The sequence below is a fragment of the Microcaecilia unicolor genome, chromosome 1, assembly GCF_901765095.1.
Source record: "Microcaecilia unicolor chromosome 1, aMicUni1.1, whole genome shotgun sequence".
Lineage (NCBI taxonomy): Eukaryota > Metazoa > Chordata > Amphibia > Gymnophiona > Siphonopidae > Microcaecilia > Microcaecilia unicolor.
The window spans coordinates 273068232-273088491 of record NC_044031.1 but is presented as its reverse complement, the minus strand read 5'-3'; the positions used below and the strand labels follow the sequence as shown (position 1 = coordinate 273088491).

Here is a 20260-nt window from a genome sequence, read left to right as displayed (position 1 = left end):
AGGTAGACTGCACGGGGCAGAGGAGCATGAGATCAGAGCCAGGACATTGGCCGAGGTATGTTGTCTTCCTTTGCGACTTCTCTTGGGTTGATAGATACCTGGAGGGCCCTTCATCCCGAGGGGAGGGACTTCACGCACAGATCTCGGGCACATGGGTCATGTGCTCGCCTTGATTATATTCTGGTCTCGGCATCCCTGTTCCCATGTGTCATAACGACCGACATTTAGCAGGTGCTGGTCTCTGATCATGCCCCAGTGCGGCTCACACTAGATGTTGGGACGGGGATCCCGGTAGTAAAACGCTGGAGGTTTCCGGGTTATTTAGTGAAAGATCCAGAGTTTACCACCTTTCTACAGCAGAAATGGGAGGAGTTCTCTACCCATAATCAAGAGCATAGATCTGATCCTGTTCTGTTCTGGTGTACTGCTAAAGCAGTCATGAGAGGGGAGGTTATCTCTTATGTGGCTACTAGAAAGAAAAAAGTGGCGGCCAGTATTCTTAATTTGACGAGCCAGCTGAATAGGGCTAAACGTGTATTTGTGGCTGCCCCCACCCAGAGGAACAGGGATAGTTATGAAGCCTTGCAGGTCACAATCAATTCCTTGTCCTTGATATAAGAACACACTCAAAAGCACCTACTATATCACAAATTTAGGTTGCATAAATATGGGAATAAGCAGGGAGGTTTATTGGCTAGGATGGTGGGTCCACGGACAGGGAATCGCACGATTGTAGCCTTGAAAGACGCCCAAGGGACCCTACATAATAAAACAATTTATTACGGTTGTTGCAGAAATACTTTAGCGAGGTGTATGCTCCCATGGAGCCACCATCTAGAGAGGCTGTGCACAAGTTTTTGGACAAATCAGGGATGCCAAAGCTGGGAATTGGGGCGTGTGATTGTTTGGGGCTACCATTGCAACCGAAGGAGCTACAGAGGGCTATCCGGGGCTTAAAGGCAGGCTCGGTACCACCTGTTCCTCTGATCCCATTCCCACCCACCTTCTTAATGCCATCTCTCCTACTCTTATTCCTGTTGTCACATTCTCAACCTCTCACTTTCCACTGCGACTGTCCCTGCTGCCTTTAAACATGCTGTGGTCACACCTCTCCTTAAGAAGCCTTCACTTGACCCTACTTGTCCCTCTAATTACTGACCCATCTCCCTCCTTCCTTTTCTCTCCAAATTACTTGAGCGTGCTGTTCACCGCCGCTGCCTTGATTTTCTCTCCTCACATGCTATTCTTGACTCACTACAATCTGGTTTTCGCCCTCTCCATTCAACCGAAACTTCGCTTACTAAAGTCTCCAATGACCTATTACTGGCTAAATTCAGAGGTCAATATTCCATCCTCATTCTTCTTGATCTTTCTGCTGCTTTTGACACTGTCGATCACAGCATACTTCTCAATACCCTGTCCTCACTTGGATTCCAGGGCTCTATCCTTTCCTGGTTCTCTTCCTACCTCTCCCTCCGCACCTTTAGTGTTCACTCTGGTGGATCCTCTTCTACTTCTATCCCTCTGCCTGTCGGCGTACCTCAGGGTTCTGTTCTTGGTCCCCTCCTTTTTTCTATCTACACTTCTTCCCTTGGTTCATTAATCTCATCCCATGGCTTTTCCTACCATCTCTAAGCTGATGACTCCCAAATCTACCTTTCTACCCCTGATATCTCACCTTGCATCCAAACCAAAGTTTCAGCATGCTTGTCTGACATTGCTGCCTGGATGTCTCAACGCCACCTGAAATTAAATATGACCAAAACCGAGCTTCTCATTTTCCCCCCCAAACCCACCTCCCCGCTCCCCCCGTTTTCTATTTCTGTTGATGGCTCTCTCATTCTCCCTGTCTCCTCAGCTCGAAACCTTGGGGTCATCTTTGACTCTTCTCTCTCCTTCTCTGCTCATATCCAGCAGACCGCCAAGACCTGTCGTTTCTTTCTTTACAACATCCGTAAAATCCGCCCCTTTCTGTCCGAGCACTCTACCAAAACCCTCATCCACACCCTTGTCACCTCTCGTTTAGACTACTGCAATCTGCTTCTTGCTGGCCTCCCACTTAGTCACCTCTCCCCTCTCCAGTCGGTTCAAAACTCTGCTGCCCGTCTCATCTTCCGCCAGGGTCGCTTTACTCATACTACCCCTCTCCTCAAGACCCTTCACTGGCTCCCTATCCGTTTTCGCATCCTGTTCAAACTTCTTCTACTAACCTATAAATGTATTCACTCTGCTGCTCCCCAGTATCTCTCCACACTCATCCTTCCCTACACCCATTCCCGTGCACTCCGCTCCATGGATAAATCCTTCTTATCTGTTCCCTTCACCACTACTGCCAACTCCAGACTTCGCTCCTTCTGTCTCGCTGCACCCTACGCCTGGAATAAACTTCCTGAGCCCCTACGTCTTGCCCCATCCTTGGCCACCTTTAAATCTAGACTGAAAGCCCACCTCTTTAACATTGCTTTTGACTCGTAACCACTCGCCTCCACCTACCCTCCTCTCTTCCTTCCCATTCACATTAATTGATTTGATTTGCTTACTTTATTTATTTTTTGTCTATTAGATTGTAAGCTCTTTGAGCAGGGACTGTCTTTCTTCTATGTTTGTGCAGCGCTGCGTATGCCTTGTAGTGCTATAGAAATGCTTAATAGTAGTAGTAGTAGTAGTAGTGCTGATGGTTTCTCCGGAGAATTTTACAAAGCCTTACAGTTGTCCTTAGTGGCACCCTTAATTATTATCAGACGGTGATAGATGATGGAGTATTCCCTCAGCATGAAAACACAGCCCTGATTACATTATTACTTAAACCGGGTAAGCAAGCAGAAGACCCAGAGTCGTATCATCCCATCTCCCTTATTATATATGTGGACATCAAACTCCTGGCAAAGGTGTTGGCCAACCGCCTGCCAGAATACATACCAGAGTTAATAAGTAATGCGCAGGTGGGGTTTGTCCCCAAACGACACTCAGTTCTCCATGTGCGGCGAATTCTTCTTGCATTGGCCCAATGCACTGGTCTGAGGGAACCTTGCATGGTGGTCAGTTTAGATGCGGCTAAGGCCTTCAACCATGTGGATTGGAGCTATTTATTTCAGGTGCTGGAGTGGCTAGAGTTCCCGGAGGGTTTTATTCGGTCCGTTCGGGTGCTATACACAGGGCTAGGTGCCCAAATAGTGGCTAATGGGGGTAGATCGGATTGGCTCCCAGTTTGTAGAGGGACAAGTCAGGGGTGTCCCTTGTCACCGTTTTTATTTGACATCTCCCTGGAGCCTCTGATCAGAATACTAAATGGTACAAAGGACATCAAAGGGGTGATTATTGGGTGTGAAGAAGTGAAAACCTTGGCCTACACAGACGACATCCTACTGGTTTTGAGAGAACCGCAAACTTCCTTACAACTTACTTTAGAAATTCTTAACCACTATGGGATGCTCTCTGGGTTTTCATTGAACCTCCAGAAGTCCTGCGCGCTGGCACTGGGTGACACTCTTCGGCAGACTTGGCGGGGGAAATTCCCGCTGAGGTGGGTGGATACGGCCCTAAAATACTTAGGTGTCTTAATTCCCCGGGAGTTGTCGACCCTATATCGCATTAATGTTGGCCCAATGATAAAGTCCATGAAACAAAAATTGCAGTTGTGGCAAGCTCTCCCGCTTTCTTTATGGGGACGGGTCGCACTTTTTAATATGCTTATCGCGCCACGATGGCTTTATCTGTTCCAACAGCTCCCACTGTTTCTGCGTGTGAAAGAGGAGAAGGCATTAAACAGGCTCAAACAGAATTTTCTCTGGCAGGGTAAGCGACCTAGACTGCCTTTGGAGGTGATTACTACTCCACGGGAGCAGGGGGGATGGGACTGTTAGCCTACGGAATCTTTCAATAGCATGTGCAATGCGTCACATCAATGATTGGTTTCGGGGCACAACAGAGATTTCCAACACAGAGGCAGAGACATCGGTTTTTCCTGAGACTCATTTTAGCTATCTTTTACACACAGGATGCAGTTTACCCCCAAGGGCATTTCACAGACATCCACTCTTGCACTCATTGAGAGTTACAGTGGTGGAAATAAGTATTTGATCCCTTGCTGATTTTGTAAGTTTGCCCACTGACAAAGACATGAGCAGCCCATAATTGAAGGGTAGGTTATTGGTAACAGTGAGAGATAGCACATCACAAATTAAATCCGGAAAATCACATTGTGGAAAGTATATGAATTTATTTGCATTCTGCAGAGGGAAATAAGTATTTGATCCCCCACCAACCAGTAAGAGATCTGGCCCCTACAGACCAGGTAGATGCTCCAAATCAACTCGTTACCTGCATGACAGACAGCTGTCGGCAATGGTCACCTGTATGAAAGACACCTGTCCACAGACTCAGTGGATCAGTCAGACTCTAACCTCTACAAAATGGCCAAGAGCAAGGAGCTGTCTAAGGATGTCAGGGACAAGATCATACACCTGCACAAGGCTGGAATGGGCTACAAAACCATCAGTAAGACGCTGGGCGAGAAGGAGACAACTGTTGGTGCCATAGTAAGAAAATGGAAGAAGTACAAAATGACTGTCAATCGACAAAGATCTGGGGCTCCACGCAAAATCTCACCTCGTGGGGTATCCTTGATCATGAGGAAGGTTAGAAATCAGCCTACAACTACAAGGGGGGAACTTGTCAATGATCTCAAGGCAGCTGGGACCACTGTCACCACGAAAACCATTGGTAACACATTACGACATAACGGATTGCAATCCTGCAGTGCCCGCAAGGTCCCCCTGCTCTGGAAGGCACATGTGACGGCCCGTCTGAGGTTTGCCAGTGAACACCTGGATGATGCCGAGAGTGATTGGGAGAAGGTGCTGTGGTCAGATGAGACAAAAATTGAGCTCTTTGGCATGAACTCAACTCGCCGTGTTTGGAGGAAGAGAAATGCTGCCTATGACCCAAAGAACACCGTCCCCACTGTCAAGCATGGAGGTGGAAATGTTATGTTTTGGGGGTGTTTCTCTGCTAAGGGCACAGGACTACTTCACCGCATCAATGGGAGAATGGATGGGGCCATGTACCGTACAATTCTGAGTGACAACCTCCTTCCCTCCGCCAGGGCCTTAAAAATGGGTCGTGGCTGGGTCTTCCAGCACGACAATGACCCAAAACATACAGCCAAGGCAACAAAGGAGTGGCTCAGGAAGAAGCACATTAGGGTCATGGAGTGGCCTAGCCAGTCACCAGACCTTAATCCCATTGAAAACTTATGGAGGGAGCTGAAGCTGCGAGTTGCCAAGCGACAGCCCAGAACTCTTAATGATTTAGAGATGATCTGCAAAGAGGAGTGGACCAAAATTCCTCCTGACATGTGTGCAAACCTCATCATCAACTACAGAAGACGTCTGACCGCTGTGCTTGCCAACAAGGGTTTTGCCACCAAGTATTAGGTCTTGTTTGCCAGAGGGATTAAATACTTATTTCCCTCTGCAGAATGCAAATAAATTCATATACTTTCCACAATGTGATTTTCCGGATTTAATTTGTGATGTGCTATCTCTCACTGTTACCAATAACCTACCCTTCAATTATGGGCTGCTCATGTCTTTGTCAGTGGGCAAACTTACAAAATCAGCAAGGGATCAAATACTTATTTCCACCACTGTACCTGGCGGTGGGTGTGTCGGAGATATAATTTTAGTGCAAAGGTTACTCCACTGCTCTCCATTTGTAATAACCCAGACTTCCCTCCGGGGATGGGAGCCAGTGTTTTTGGTCAATGGAGAGCCAGTGGAGTTACTTATCTCACATAGTTGATGAGGAGGGACAGCTTAAAACGCTAGATTCCCTAGTTGAAGAGTCTGGTATCCCCAGATCACAGTATTTTGCCTATGCCCAATTAAAACATTATGTGTCCACTTTACAATGGACAGATCTCACGGAGGATGTGATAGATGTTCTTACGGAGAATTATTCTCTGGGGGCGCAGGTCTCAGTTCCCTTGCGATTTCACCTTCAGCAATTAAAAGATACTACCCAAGAAATAGATTATGTGCGGGTGACTAAATGTTGGACTGAGGACTTAGGCTGCACAATTACTCCAGATACTGGCAGGAGGTTCTTGGGGAGTATATATAAAATGCACTTTTCTGTCCCTCAGGGTGAACGGTTATATAGATTTTTCATGAGAACCTATATGGCCCCTAAGAGAGTAGCTAGAATAACAGAATCCTGTGATGGGACTTGCGCAAGATGTGGAAGTGGGTCGGCTACCTTGGGACACATGTTCTGGCTCTGCCTCTGGTGCAGCTCTTTTGGGGAGCTGTCCTTTCCTCACTGCAGTCACAGTGGGGATGCTCTGTGGTGTGTGAACCTTTGATACTATTTTTCAGTTACAAATTTACAGGGACGCCGCCTAAAGGTTTTAAGAGATATGTGCAGTGGACAATTTTATTTGGGATTATGATTCTGAAATCCTGGCAGTCAGACTTAATGCCACCTCTTGCATGTTGGCGTGCACAGATGATTCAACAAATGCGGGTTGACAGATGCCGAGTGAAATCGTTGGACAGCAAGGAGGGAGTAGAGTTTCGCACGTTATGGGAACCGTTGTGATTAACTATGCCCTCGAGGGCACGAAGTTTCATCTTGAACATTTAAATAACTCACAAGTGGATAGAGGGAGGGTGGGGGGGGGGGGGAGATTTCTTTTAGTTGGAATGGTTGGAGGGTAATGTTTCTTGTATACCTGAATTCAACATTGCTGTATTGGTTTGGAAGTTTTTTTTGCTCATATTGGTGTTCTATTTCGATGAAATTGTTGCCAATAAAAATGATCAAACATACAAATCGGCATTACATTGGCCACCTCCAATCTTCCAGAACCATGCTTGATTTTAAATTAGTTCTGCAAGTTCATTTTTCAATTCTATCAGTACTCTGGGATGAATACCATCCAATCCTGGAGATTTGCTACTCTTCAATTTGTCAAATTGTGCCATTACATTCTTGAGGTATATAGAGATTTCGTTCAGTTTCTCTGACTCGTCAGCTTTGAATACCATTTCTGGCACCGGTATCTCTCCCAAATCTTCCTCGGTAAAGACAGAAGCAAAGAATTCATTTAATCTCTCCGCTATGGCTTTGTCTTCCATGAGTGCCTCCTTTACCACTCGCTTATCTAGTGGTCCAACCGATTCTTTTGCCGGCTTCTTGCTTTTAATATACCTAAAAAAAAGTTTTACTATCAGGGGCATTTTTGAAAGAGAAGAGTGCCCATCTTCCGACACAAATTGGGAGATGGGCGCCCTTCTCTCAGGGTCGCTCAAATCGGCATAATCGAAAGCCGATTTCAGGCACCCTCAACTGCAGTCCGTCGTGGGGACGACCAAAGTTCATGGGGACGTGTCAGAGGCATAGCGAAGGCGGGACTGGGGCGTGCTTAAGAGATGGGCGTCCTCGGCTGATAATGGAAAAAAGAAGGACGTCCCTGACGAGCATTTGGTCGACTTTACTTAGTCCATTTTTTTTCACGACCAAGCCTCAAAGAAGTGCCCAAACTGACCAGATGACCACTGGAGGGTATCAGGGATGACCTCCCCCTACTCCCCCAGTGGTCACCAACTCCCTCCCACCCTAAAATTTTTTTTAATTTTTTGCCAGCCTCAAATGTCATACCCAGCTCCATGACAGCAGTATGCAGGGTCCCTGGAGCAGTTTTAGTGGGTGCAGTGCACTTCAGGCAGGCAGACTCAGGCCCATCCCCCCCCTACCTGTTACACTTGTGCTGGTAAATGTGAGCCCTTCAAAACCCACCCGAAACCCACTGCACCCACCTGTAGGTGCCCCCCTTCACCACTTAGGGCTATGGTAGTGGTGTACAGTTGTGGGGAGTGGGTTTGGGGGGGGTTGGGGGGCTCAGCACCAAAGGTAAGGGAGCTATGCACCTGGGAGCAATTTGTGAACTCCACTGCAGTGCCCCCTAGGGTGCCCGGTTGGTGTCCTGGCATGTCAGGGGGACCAGTGCACTACGAATGCTGGTTCCTCCCACGACCAAATGCCTTGGATTTGGTCATTTTTGAGATGGGCGTCTTTGGTTTCCATTATGGCCGAAAACCGGGGACGACCATCTCAACATTTAGGTCGACCATCTGTAAGGTTGTTTTTGAAGAAAAGATTGCGTTGGAGGCAAAGTCCTTCTTTGCCTTCCTTATCAGCGCTTTGCATTTCACTTGCCATTCTATTTGCTGTTTCTTATTTTCAGTTGGTTCCTTCTTCCATTTTCTGAAGGATTTTCTTTTAGCTCTAATAGCTTCCTTCACCTCACTTTTTAACCATGCCAGCTGTCGTTTGGTCTTCCTTCCTCCTTTTTTTAATGCACGGAATATATTTGGCCTGGGCTTCCAGGATATTTTTGAACAGCATCCATGCCTGATGTAAATTTTTGACCTTTGCAGCTGCTCCTCTAAGTTTTTTTTCACCGTTCTTCTCATTTTATCATAGTCTCCTTTTTGAAAGTTCAATGCTAACCTATTGGATTTCCTGTGTGTACTTACTCCAAAGCCAATACCAAATCTGATCATATTATGATCACAGTTATCAAGTGACCCTAGCACCATTATCTCCTGCATCAGATCATGCGCTCCACTAAGGACTAGGTCTAGAATTTTTCCTTCTTTTGTTGGCTCCTGTACCAGCTGCTCCATAAAGCAGTTCTTGATTTCGTCAAGGAATTTTACCTCCCTAGTATGCCCTGATATTACATTTATCCAGTCAATATTGGGGTAATTGAAATCAAAATATATAACCCACAAATTCCACTATTGTATACCTGGGTATTGGAGGTGTGTGATCGCTAGCATATATGAAATGTGGAGAAAAAAAGACTTCAGAAATCCTAGAGAATGCTCCTGTGTGGAAACCACCATATGTCTGTGGAGCACCCCACTTCTTCAATCACTAGTCTTCACAAAAAAAAACTCCACTCTTCTTATTCATATACTGCGTGCACAAACACCTAACACAATACTCAAAGGTGAAGGCAACTAATCCAAAACATTCGGTGAAAGAAAAACTACTTAACTTAAATGTTCTTAGAACTGTCCAGTCTTCATCTATTTCCAAAGCCCAACAGGAGACCCTGTTTCGCCCCAAATAGGCTGTTTCAAGGGCAAAAACTTTAATCCAGACAGCTGATTTCCATAATTCAAAGTCACCGCATTCAACTGCCTCCGGTTGGCGTCTTAAACGCGAATCTCACTTCCTCCTGCGTTTAAGACGCCAACCGGAGGCAGTTGAATGCGGTGACTTTGAATTATGGAAATCAGCTGTCTGGATTAAAGTTTTTGCCCTTGAAACAGCCTATTTGGGGCGAAACAGGGTCTCCTGTTGGGCTTTGGAAATAGATGAAGACTGGACAGTTCTAAGAACATTTAAGTTAAGTAGTTTTTCTTTCACCGAATGTTTTGGATTAGTTGCCTTCACCTTTGAGTATTGTGTTAGGTGTTTGTGCACGCAGTATATGAATAAGAAGAGTGGAGTTTTTTTTGTGAAGACTAGTGATTGAAGAAGTGGGGTGCTCCACAGACATATGGTGGTTTCCACACAGGAGCATTCTCTAGGATTTCTGAAGTCTTTTTTTCTCCACATTTCATATATGCTAGCGATCACACACCTCCAATACCCAGGTATACAATAGTGGAATTTGTGGGTTATATATTTTGATATTATTCTACTATCCCTGTGGAAATTAACGGTAATTGAAATCACCCATTATTATTGTGTTCACCAGTTTGTTAACCTCCCTAATTTCTGATAACATTTCCGTCTGTTCATCCTGGCCAGGATTTTGTAGACCTTAATCACATCTCCCCTCATCCGTCTCTTTTCCAAGCTGAAGAGCCCTAACTTTAGCCTTTCCTCATATGAGAGGAGTTCCATCCCCTTTATCATTTTGATCACTCTTCTTTGAACCTTTTCTAATTCTGCTATATCTTTTTTGAGATATGGCGACCAGAACTGAACAGAATAAAGGTGTGGTTGCACCATGGAGCGATACAAAGGCATTACAGTATTTTCGGGCTTATTCACCATTCCTTTCCTAATAATTCCTAGCATCCTGATTGCTTTTTTGGCTTCCACCGCACACTAAGCAGAAAATTTCAGCGTATTATCTACGACGACACCTAGGTTTTTTTTCTTGAGTGCTGACCCCCAAGGTGAATCCTAGCATATGATTTGGATTATTCTTTCTAATGTGCATCACCTTGCACTTGTCTACATTAAATTTCATCTGTCATTTGGATGCCCAGTCTTCCAACTTCCTATGGTCTTCCAGCAATATTTCACAGTTTGCTCACGTTTTAACAGCCTTGAATAGTTTTGTATCATCTGCAAATTTAATCACCTCACTCGTCGTCCCGATTTCCATATAATTTAAAAATATGCAAAACAGCACCGGTCCCAATACAGATCCCTGCGGTACTCCACTGTTCACCCTCCTCCACTGAGAGAAATGACCACTTAACTCTACCCTTTGTTTTCTGTCCAATAACCAATTCCTAATCCACACCAGAACCTTGCCTCCTATCCCATGACTCTTTAATTTTCTCAGGAGTGTCTCATGATGAACGTTATGAAAAGCTTTCTGAAAATTTATTTTGCACAGCACCAACGTCAGGCTTACTGGTCTGTAATTTCCCGGCTCACCCCTAGAAATTTTTTAAAAATCAGCGTCACATTGACCACCCTCCAATCTTCAGGTACTATGGACGATTTTAATGACAGGTTACGTATTACTAACAGCAGATCAGCAATTTCATGCTTGAGTTCTTTGAGTACCCTTGGATGTATGCCATCTGGTCCAGGTGAGTTACTACTCTTTAATTTGTCAATTTGGCTCAGTACATCTTCCAGGTTCACTGAGATTTCTTTCCGTTCCTCCGCATCATCACCCTTGAAAACCATTTCCAGTACAGGCAGATCTCTTACATCTCCTTCCGTAAAGACAGAAGCAAAGAATTTATTCAGTTTCTCAACTATGGCCTTGTCCTCCCCGAGCACCCCTTTTGCTCCTTCGTGATCTAACGGTCCCACAAATTCCCTCACAGTCTTTCTGCTTCTGATGTACCTGAAAAAGTGGTTACTGTGAGTTTTAGCCTCTGCGGCAAATTTCTCTTCATATTCTCTTTTAGCCTTCTTTATTTATGCTTTGCATCTGACTTGCCAGTGCTTATGTTGTTTCTTATTTTCTTCATTTGAATCCTTTTTCAATTCTTTGAAGAACAATCTTTTGGCTGTATAGTCCTTTTACTTTACCTATTAACCATGCTAGCTGTCATTTTCTCTTCTTTCCACCTTTGCAAATATGTGGAATACATCTGGACTGGGATTCCAAAATGGTAATTTTGAATAACATCCATGCCTAATTTAGTGTCCTAACCCTAGCAGCTGATCCTTTTAGTTTCTTTTTAACCATTTTCCTCATTTTATTATAGTCACCCTTTTGAAAATTAAATGCAGCTACAGTAAATTTCATTTGCAGGTTCATCCCAGATAGTAGCTCAAACTTGAACTTGTTATGATCACTGTTTCCCAGGGGACCCAACACCACTAACTCTCGCACTATGCCCTGCACGCCACCAAGGATCAGATCCAAAATGGCTCCCCCTCGTCAGCTCCTGGACCAGTTGATCCAAGAAGCAGTTGTTTCTTGCATCTAGAAATGTTATCTACCTGTCACTCCCTGATGTAACATTTATCCAGTCAATATCAGGGTAATTGAAATCACCCAGTATTATAGCATTACCGAATTTGCCAGCTTTCCTAATCTCTGTAAACATTTCTTCATCTGTATGTTCGTTCTGTCCTGGCGGACGGTAGTACAGCCCTACAAGAATACTCCTTCCTTTCACACATGGAATTTCTATTCATAATGATTCCATGCTGCTATCTGTTTCATATGGAATGTTTAGTTTATTTGACTGAATTCCCTCTAACTTATAGCGCACCCCCCTCCAATTTGACCCTATCATTGCGATACAATTTGTACCCTGTTAACACAGTGTCCTATTGATTATCCTTTTTCCACCTGAGATGTCTATTATATCTACCTCATCATTTAGTGCTATATATTCTAACTCTCCCATCTTATTTTTTAGGCTTCTAGCATTTGTATACAGGCACTTCAAACTGTGTTTTTTCCTTTGACCTACAAGCTGCTTAGCTGTTGAAAGGGATAATGTGCATCCTTTGTCCTGCTCTCTCATTAAGTACACCTGGCTTACTTTCAGCATTGTTGAAACCTTTCTACTGGGATTCCCTAAATGTCCTGTTTCAATAGTATCCTTCAAGGATACTCCACACAAAACCACCACCAATTTTACGTACACATTATTTGAAAAACATATCCATGTGCTACTTACTATCAATGTTAGAAAGCTGCTATTTATATATGGATATCCACAACATATAGAGATTTGAAGACGGTGTGGCTTGAGGGACTAACATTTTCACATATAGTCTCCATTTTACAAAAGAAATATACCTGCACACGGGAAAATTCCCACATCGGGTCTTACACTTGCTCAAAGGCTTTTTTTTTAAAAATGCTTTTTTCAACCAGGCTGTACATGAGGGATTAAGAGTCTTCTCCTTAATCCTATGTAGTCTATTTCCACCTTCCAACTGAGACCTTATTAAACCATATTAAGCACTTAATGTGTGGTACTGCTAGCGTACAACCATGTTAATGGGCTCAGCATTAGTTTTACAGGTAAAACCACATGTTAAGTGCTTTTTGTGTTAGGGGACATGTCATGGATGGAGAATGGATATGGACAGTGTTTTCTGGCTAGCACTAATCATCACTTTTGCAGTTAGTGTGGGACCACTTACCAACTCTTAAATAGGAGGCATTTGCAAGGGGGTAAGTTATCAATATGACTTTAAACCTAGTATAAGTGGACTTTTGTCCTACTCTAAATACAAGTTAATATGTCCCAGCAACAACATATTGGCCAATCCTAAACTAGCCTCTGAAACAAAATCCATGAAATCCTCTTGAGCTTCAGATCATTTTCCCAGGGGACAGTAAAACAATATGCAGCAGATCCCTTCCTGCAATGAATCATCATGTACAAGAGAAAATTTCTAAATATGGTGACATGTGGCTAGATTTAATTTAAATTTGAAAGCACGATTTATAAAACAATGCTATGCCGCTACCTCTTTTCTGATCCCCCGGGAAATGAGTTATTTTATAACCATCTGGACAAATCTCATTAATTATTGAGTCATCAGGACGCTTAAGCCATGTCTCTGTAATAAATATCAATCCAAACTGATTTTCAACTATCCAGTCTTTCAAAATTCTTGCCTTCCCTAGACTAGAACTGGGATGAATATAAATTCATATAACTTAAATTCTTTAATTGACGTTTCTCTGATCTACATGTCCTACAAGTATCTCTGTCATATTGGCTTCTCCCTATAAGACCTCAATTTGATGTTACATAGCATGTTCACAGTCTGTTAAGCAATTATAGGTATTCACTCTATTAAAATGTCTTTGACAATGTATATTCATTAAAACAACTGGTATTTGATTATCCCAACTTTGGCAAGCCACATGTGTTTCAGAACAAAATCACCAACATGAATCCTATTACTCAATTCTGTAATATGACTGTGATTAAAACCTTTTTTTTAACCACTATTAAAAAAAATGAAAAAATAAGATAATCCCAGCCAAAGTTCAATTACTGAAACAATTAAACAATAAGATGGTAGTAGGTAAGTGCTTGCAGATGATAGGAAAAGCAGTTAAATGCCTCAGAAACGGGCTTCCCTTTAAAGAGAGACTTATCAGGTACTAGTGATGTCACCAAAAGGGGCACTGAGGCATGAGTCCTGGAGTTCCTAGCTCATTTGAGGGAGGATTTAACCACCAGAGAGTTGTGAGGCAGTTGGGCCCTCTCGAATCCAGGAGCCTTCGGAATACGATACTGAATATCCACCTACTTAGGTACATCCTACACCGAGAGGGAAGATTCCCAGTTTTTTGTCAGTGCATCCTTAAGGCTAGGGTGCAAATGGTACTGTAACCCCTTCCTTAGGAGAAGACTCATAGTCCAGGACAGTTAACATCTCTGACCTGGACTCTTCCTCTATTTCTAACTTAAATGTATTTATTTTATTTATAGTAGCATTTATATCCCACATTCTCCAAATCTTTGGTTCAATGTGGCTTATAAAGCCAGTAGGAGAGGAAGGGAATTACATTTTGATAGGAAAGGAGAGGGATAGAGAATAGGGAGAGTGAGGGCGTGGTGAGAGAAGAGGTTACAGAGGGGGTTGTCTGTATTGTGTCTTGTGGATGTAAGTAGATTAATTTTTGTTTTCTGAGATGGCAGAAGCCATCTCTCTGACAAAACCAGTGAAAGAGACCCTCAGGTAGAGATTTACATCTCTGTTGAGGTGGGAAGGGATCAGAAGGTACCCCATAAAAATTCTCCTCCAAGAAGTAATAAGGGTCCCCTTCTGAGTCCCATTCAGACTCCTCACCATTTTCAGACTGGGCTAAGTGAGTCTGTGCCTGCCTCGGTTCAGTAGAACCATGTCCATGCCCCAAAGTGCGCCAAGATACAGGCCTATTCTCTGACTCCAGGGAAGCTTCCTCCCTCAAAGTCAAGAATGGTACTGTATGTGTTGATGTCAACACCCTTCGAGGTGCTGGCATCAAGGATCTCTGCACAGGCATGGATGGAGCCTGAGGAAGAATCTGGGGCTGACCCACAGCTGGCAAAAGCACCCTCGCTGCATGAGCAGATTGCATCTGCACCAGCTCCTCCCTGAGCATGGCTCAGAACCGCTCATCAAAGGTAGGCATTAGCAAAAGGCAGAGGAGCCAGGACAGAGGCAGCCTGATAAGGTGTCGAACCAGTAGCAGGGACCTGACTGCCTAGAAATTCCACACTGGCACCGCTTTCAAAGAAGGTAGTGCTCCTCTCAGTACCAGCAATGTTGGTGCCCTGACGCTCCAGGCACCATGCATAGATAAGGACCTATGCTTATGCTTTTTGGGCTTCCCCTGATGCTCAGCATCACGGTCCTCCAGTGTCAACGATTACAACATCAAACCTGTATGTGACCTCGGTATCAGGTCTGATGCTGACTGGTCCCAGGGCCTACTTTCAGCACCCAATATTGAGAGACTGATATCTAGTTCGCTCCCAGTGGATGCTGAAGCCTTGGTAGAGGTTGATGCTTCTGATGCCAATGTACCTGCCTTCAAGGAGCCAAAATGTTTCTCCTGGTAGACCTGCAATGCCCTCTGAGTTCTCAACTGCATTTTTAAACAGAGAGAACAAGTTAGACTCATGCTCAGGCCCAAGGCACCCAATGCACCAAGAATGTGGGTCCATCGCAGAAATCACCCAATTAAAATGGGCACTGCTTTTGAAGCCACTGGGGGTCTTCTGGGACATCAAGAAAAGAACTGTGAATAAATTAAACTCCTCAATTGTGAACTGAAAAAGGGTTAGCGTTCAAACTGAGGTCGGTGCTCCTGGCCTAACTAAGCCTAGTAACTTGTGAAAAATAAAGTAAGAGCTGAAAAAACTCGTAAAATAGGGAAATAAAATAAAGAAAAATGAAAAATTTTTCAAAGACAAAAAATACCCACACAGAAAGGCACTGTGAAAGAGAGATGTGGCAAAGAACCAAAATAATGAAGATGGATCTTCCCTGCTCTGCAGAAAAACAAAGACTGAGAGACCGAGAAAACACCAGCGCATGCGAGGTTGGACGCTGCTACAAAGATCTAAGTTAAAATCACTAGTCAACATCTGGACCGGGCTCCGTTGGATGATGTCACCCAGCTGTGAGAATACAACAGCCTGCTTGTCCTCGGAGAAAGTTTAACTACCAAGCAGTTGACCAGTCCTTCACTTTTTATGGTTGTATCATCTGCAAAAAGGTAAACCTGTCCTTCTAATTCTTCAGCAATACTGCTCAAAGCCCAAAAACTGACCCCCAAGGCTCTCCAATACTCTTCTTTCTTCCAAGTAAATTGCATTTGCCACCACCCTCTGTTATCTGTCAACCAATTTCTGATCCAACGTAACCCCAGGTTGCTCAATTTATTCATGAGACTCCTATAATCATTCAGGTGCTTATTATTAGGAGTGGTATTTTGCCACCGCTAATACCTCTGTTACTGACGATATTATGCACAAAAAAAACTTAACAAAATAATACAACATATTACACAGAATAGTACTTTGTATTATTCTGGAAAAAAGACTGACCCATCACCAGTGGGAGCAGGGAAGACTCTGGTTTGTGCCCACAGTCTACCAGTGGTATTTTAAACTTGGCTCCCAATCAGCGATAGCTTCCCAGTCCAACATTAGGTAGGAAAGCCTGTGCTGGGCAGAATTCTATGGTCTGTGCCCTGATCGAGGCTGAATAGATTTGAATGGGCTGGAGTGGAGCTTTTCAGGGGCTTCGACAACAACTTCAGAAATTTTAGAACAAGGCCAGTGCCGAGCAGACTTCTACGGTCTATGCCCTAAAAATTACAAGGAGAAATCAAGATCAGATATACAATTGATGTATCACTTCACACTATATGTAATGAATTCATCTTGTTGGACAGACTGGATGGACCATACAGGTCTTTATCTGCTGTCATCTACTATGTTACCATGTCATGTTCAGCAGCACTGTAGCAGAAATCCTGTAGTTATCAGCAAGCACAAAAGAATTTCCCTATCAGTTTTTTTTTTGGTAGGTTTCCAAATAGCTGCCTGGCTTCAGGTCTAGCGGCCTTTAGTTTATGTTGATTTACCTAACATGTTTGGAATACTCGATGTGTATTACCTGTACCTAATGGCTGGCAGCAGCAGGCTAAGAACCAGGGAAACCAGTGTTCAAAACCCACTGCTATTCCCTCCCAGCAGTAGCCTCTCTGAAGCTCTCTCTCTCCTTTCCCAAGTGAGAGAAGGAATGTGAGACGGTGTGAAGGCTGGGGGAGCGGGACTATCTGGTAAGGTTTGCCTCTTTGTAAATGATGCCAAAATCTGCAATTGTCCACCTGACAGTATGGATAATATGAGAAGGGACCTAGTGAAACTAGACAAACAGTCCAGAATCTGGCAGTTAAGATTTAATGCTAAAAAATGAGGTCATGCATTTCGGCTGCAAAAACTCAATGGAACGATACGGTTTAGGGGGTGAAGAACTTTTGTGCACAAAAGAGTGGGACTTTGGTGTGATCGTATGTGATGATCCTAAGATGGCCAAATAGGTATAAAAGGTCACAGCAAAATCCAGAAGAATGCTTGAGTGCACAGGGAGAGGAATGGCCTGCAGGAAAATGGAAGTGATAATGCCTCTGATTAAACCTCTGGTGAGACCTCATTTAGAATAATGGGTACAGTTTTGGAGACCGCACCTTCAAAAAGATATAAACAGGATGGACTCGGTCCAGTGGGTGGCTAATAAAAGTCAGTGGTATTCATCATAAAGCATATGGGGAGGCTTAAAGATCTCAATATATATATTTTAGAAGAAAGGTAGGAGAGGGGAGATATGATAGAGACATTTAAATACCTCTGTGGCAAAAATGCACAGAAGGCGAGTCTTTTTCAACTGGAAGGAAGTTCTAGAATGAGGGAGCATAGGATGACAGTGAAAGGAACAGACCTAAGGAAGTACTTCTTCACTGAAAGGGTGGAGAATACACAGAATAGCTTCTGGTGGAGGTGGCAGAGATCAAGACAGTATTTGAATTCAAGAAAGCTTGGGAAAGTACATAGGATCTCTAAGGAAATAGATGGCATTGATGGACAGATTGGATAAACCACATGGTCTTTATCTACCTTCATTTTTCTCTGTTTCTATGTATGAGCAAGGGATACAGAGTAAAGGCTAGGGAGGGGAACAGTATAAGTGAGAGAAACTGGATGAAGGCTGGGGGAGTAGGTTTGAGCAAGAGAGTGATTGGGTGAATGTTTGGGGGTAGATATGAGCTAGAAAGACTGGATGAAGGCTGGGGGTAGGTATGAGCAAGAGAGAGCTGGAGTGAAGGTTGGGGGTTATAAGCAAGAGAGACGAGGTGAAAGTTGTGGGGAATGGGCAAAAGAGATGGGATAAAGGTTGAGGGGCTATGAGTGAAAGAGACAAATGAAGGCTGGGGAAGGTATGGGCGCGAGACTGGCTGAAGGCTGGGTGCAACGTGACCAAGAGATGGGGTAAAGGAAGGGGGGGCATGAACTAGAGATGGGGGTGAAGGCCAGGGGAAGCATGAACAAGAGAAAGGGTCAAGGCCAGGGAGTATGAGTGCTAAGGAGAGATGGAACAAAGGATGGGGAGTTATGTGTGGGAAAGAGAGATGGGATGAAGGTTGGGGGGGGGGTCATATCGGTAAAAGGCAGAGAGACTGGTGAGGATCTTGGCTATAGGGATATGTAAAACAAAGAGGCAGTATCCTCTTTGCTTCACCTATCAAAGTGTGCTGTCATATAGCTGACAGCATACTGACTTCTGCCAGCGATTTGCAGAAGCACCTTAAGGGAATAATTTCCTAGTTTCTTTGCCTACAAATACAGACTAGGAAAAGAGCGTTAGTAAATCAGTTTCTTAAAAAGCTACTGCTGATCTATGAGGGGATTCTTGTCTCCCCCCCTCGCCCCAAACTTTACTACAGACAATTTTGGAAGGGTAGGGAACAAGAAGCGATGGAGATCTCAATCACTGGCTCCTAAGTTTCGGGGCTGGCTCCTAGATTTAATGAAAATTTGGTGAGGTTTGTCCTAGGACATCTAATAGACTTGCATTGGTCATTTAGTTTAGCATTTCATCTATTTGACCACAATCTTCTGCTGACTCAGTTACAAACCATAGATATTAGTGGCATGGTTCTTCAGTGGTTTAGTGCTAGTTTTAAAAGGCAGAGCTTTCCATATCCATGGCATAATCAGTTAGCATTGAAACCAATGAACTGTGGTGTTCCACAAGGTTCTATTTTAGCCTCTACACGGTTTAATCTATTTTTGTCTGCACTGTTTATAGTTATTCAGAATTTTGAATAAGTATAAACTGGTTACTCCTAAGCTGATGACATTCAAATTGTTGCTTCTTTTGATCCTTTATCTCCAAATTCTCAATTACTTAGCTTGTCTCCCTCCAGTTACAAATTGGTTACAGAAACCGAAGCTTAACTCAGAAAAATCAATGGTTGTTTTGATTTTCACAGAAAACATATATCCAGTTCTTAATATTCTTGACCAACCTTAACTACTTACATTAACTACAGTTCTTGGAACCATATGCTACCCCTCCTTAATGTTTGGAAGCACATTTCTGGTTTAATTTGCTTTTCCATTACAAAAACTTAGAATTATAAGATTCTTTCTATCTGATAAAGACTTTCAGTACTTGACTCTTTAATTTCTAACAGAAAAGATTACTGTAATTCTTTACTTGCTAGTTTGAATGTTTGTTCAATGTTATAACTTTCAAACAGCACAAAATGTTCTAAACAAAAATCATGCCACTGCAAGTACTACAACCACATCATCCATTAATTGCAAATGCTCCAATGGCTATGCATCTCCCATCACACATTACTGGCTCACTGTGTTTTACATACAGGTCCTCCATATTGCGTAGACTCCCTGTTAATATCTAATTTTTCTACACATCCTCTTAGATCCACTTAATCACACCATCTTTGTCCCACACTTTTCATAGTTAGGCTTTGACACTACACCTCATTGTCTTTTACATATTTGGTCCCACATTTGTGGAATAAACTTCTGGTAGAGATTAGAGCCCAATCTAACTAAAGTTTAAGACTGCTTTAAAAACTGCTTTGTCTTCTCTTTACCTTTCTCTGACTTCTTGTGTTTCCACTGTCGATAGCTTATAAATTGTATTTGATACTCCTATGCGTGCGGCTACTTTTTTTTTCTATGTTGTTTCCTTTGTCTGACCTGTATTTTAATTTCAGTTTTACTAATGTTTTGCACACAGCTTTGCTGCTTTTCATGAAGGACGATTAATCAAACTTTTTGTACATCTTAAACCTTTCAGCGCCATTCTCTTATCCCCAACATACACACATCCTCTCCTAACTCATCCAATACCACCATTAAGTGCTTGCTCTCCTTGCGATTCCCATATACCCCTATTTGTTTCCAAGCCCCCTCCCCCCTTTCAATGTTAGAGCCCCCACTCGCTGCGAGCGCAAACCCCCTCCTAATGGGGAGAG

The 20260-nt window shown here is 43.5% G+C and overlaps 1 protein-coding gene across 2 annotated transcripts in view; it reads right to left on the bottom strand.

The window, feature by feature from the left end:
• NKIRAS1 (NFKB inhibitor interacting Ras like 1) overlaps positions 1-20260 on the bottom strand; it is a 69899-nt gene that overhangs the window by 49247 nt on the left and 392 nt on the right. The window contains exon 1 of one of the 2 annotated variants that reach the window (XM_030206740.1): positions 16293-16347. The exons of the other annotated variant lie outside the window; for it this stretch is intronic. The gene's annotated coding sequence lies outside the window, so the exon portion shown is untranslated. Of the gene's footprint in view, positions 1-16292; positions 16348-20260 lie in introns of those variants that run through there. 2 annotated transcript variants of the gene reach the window in all.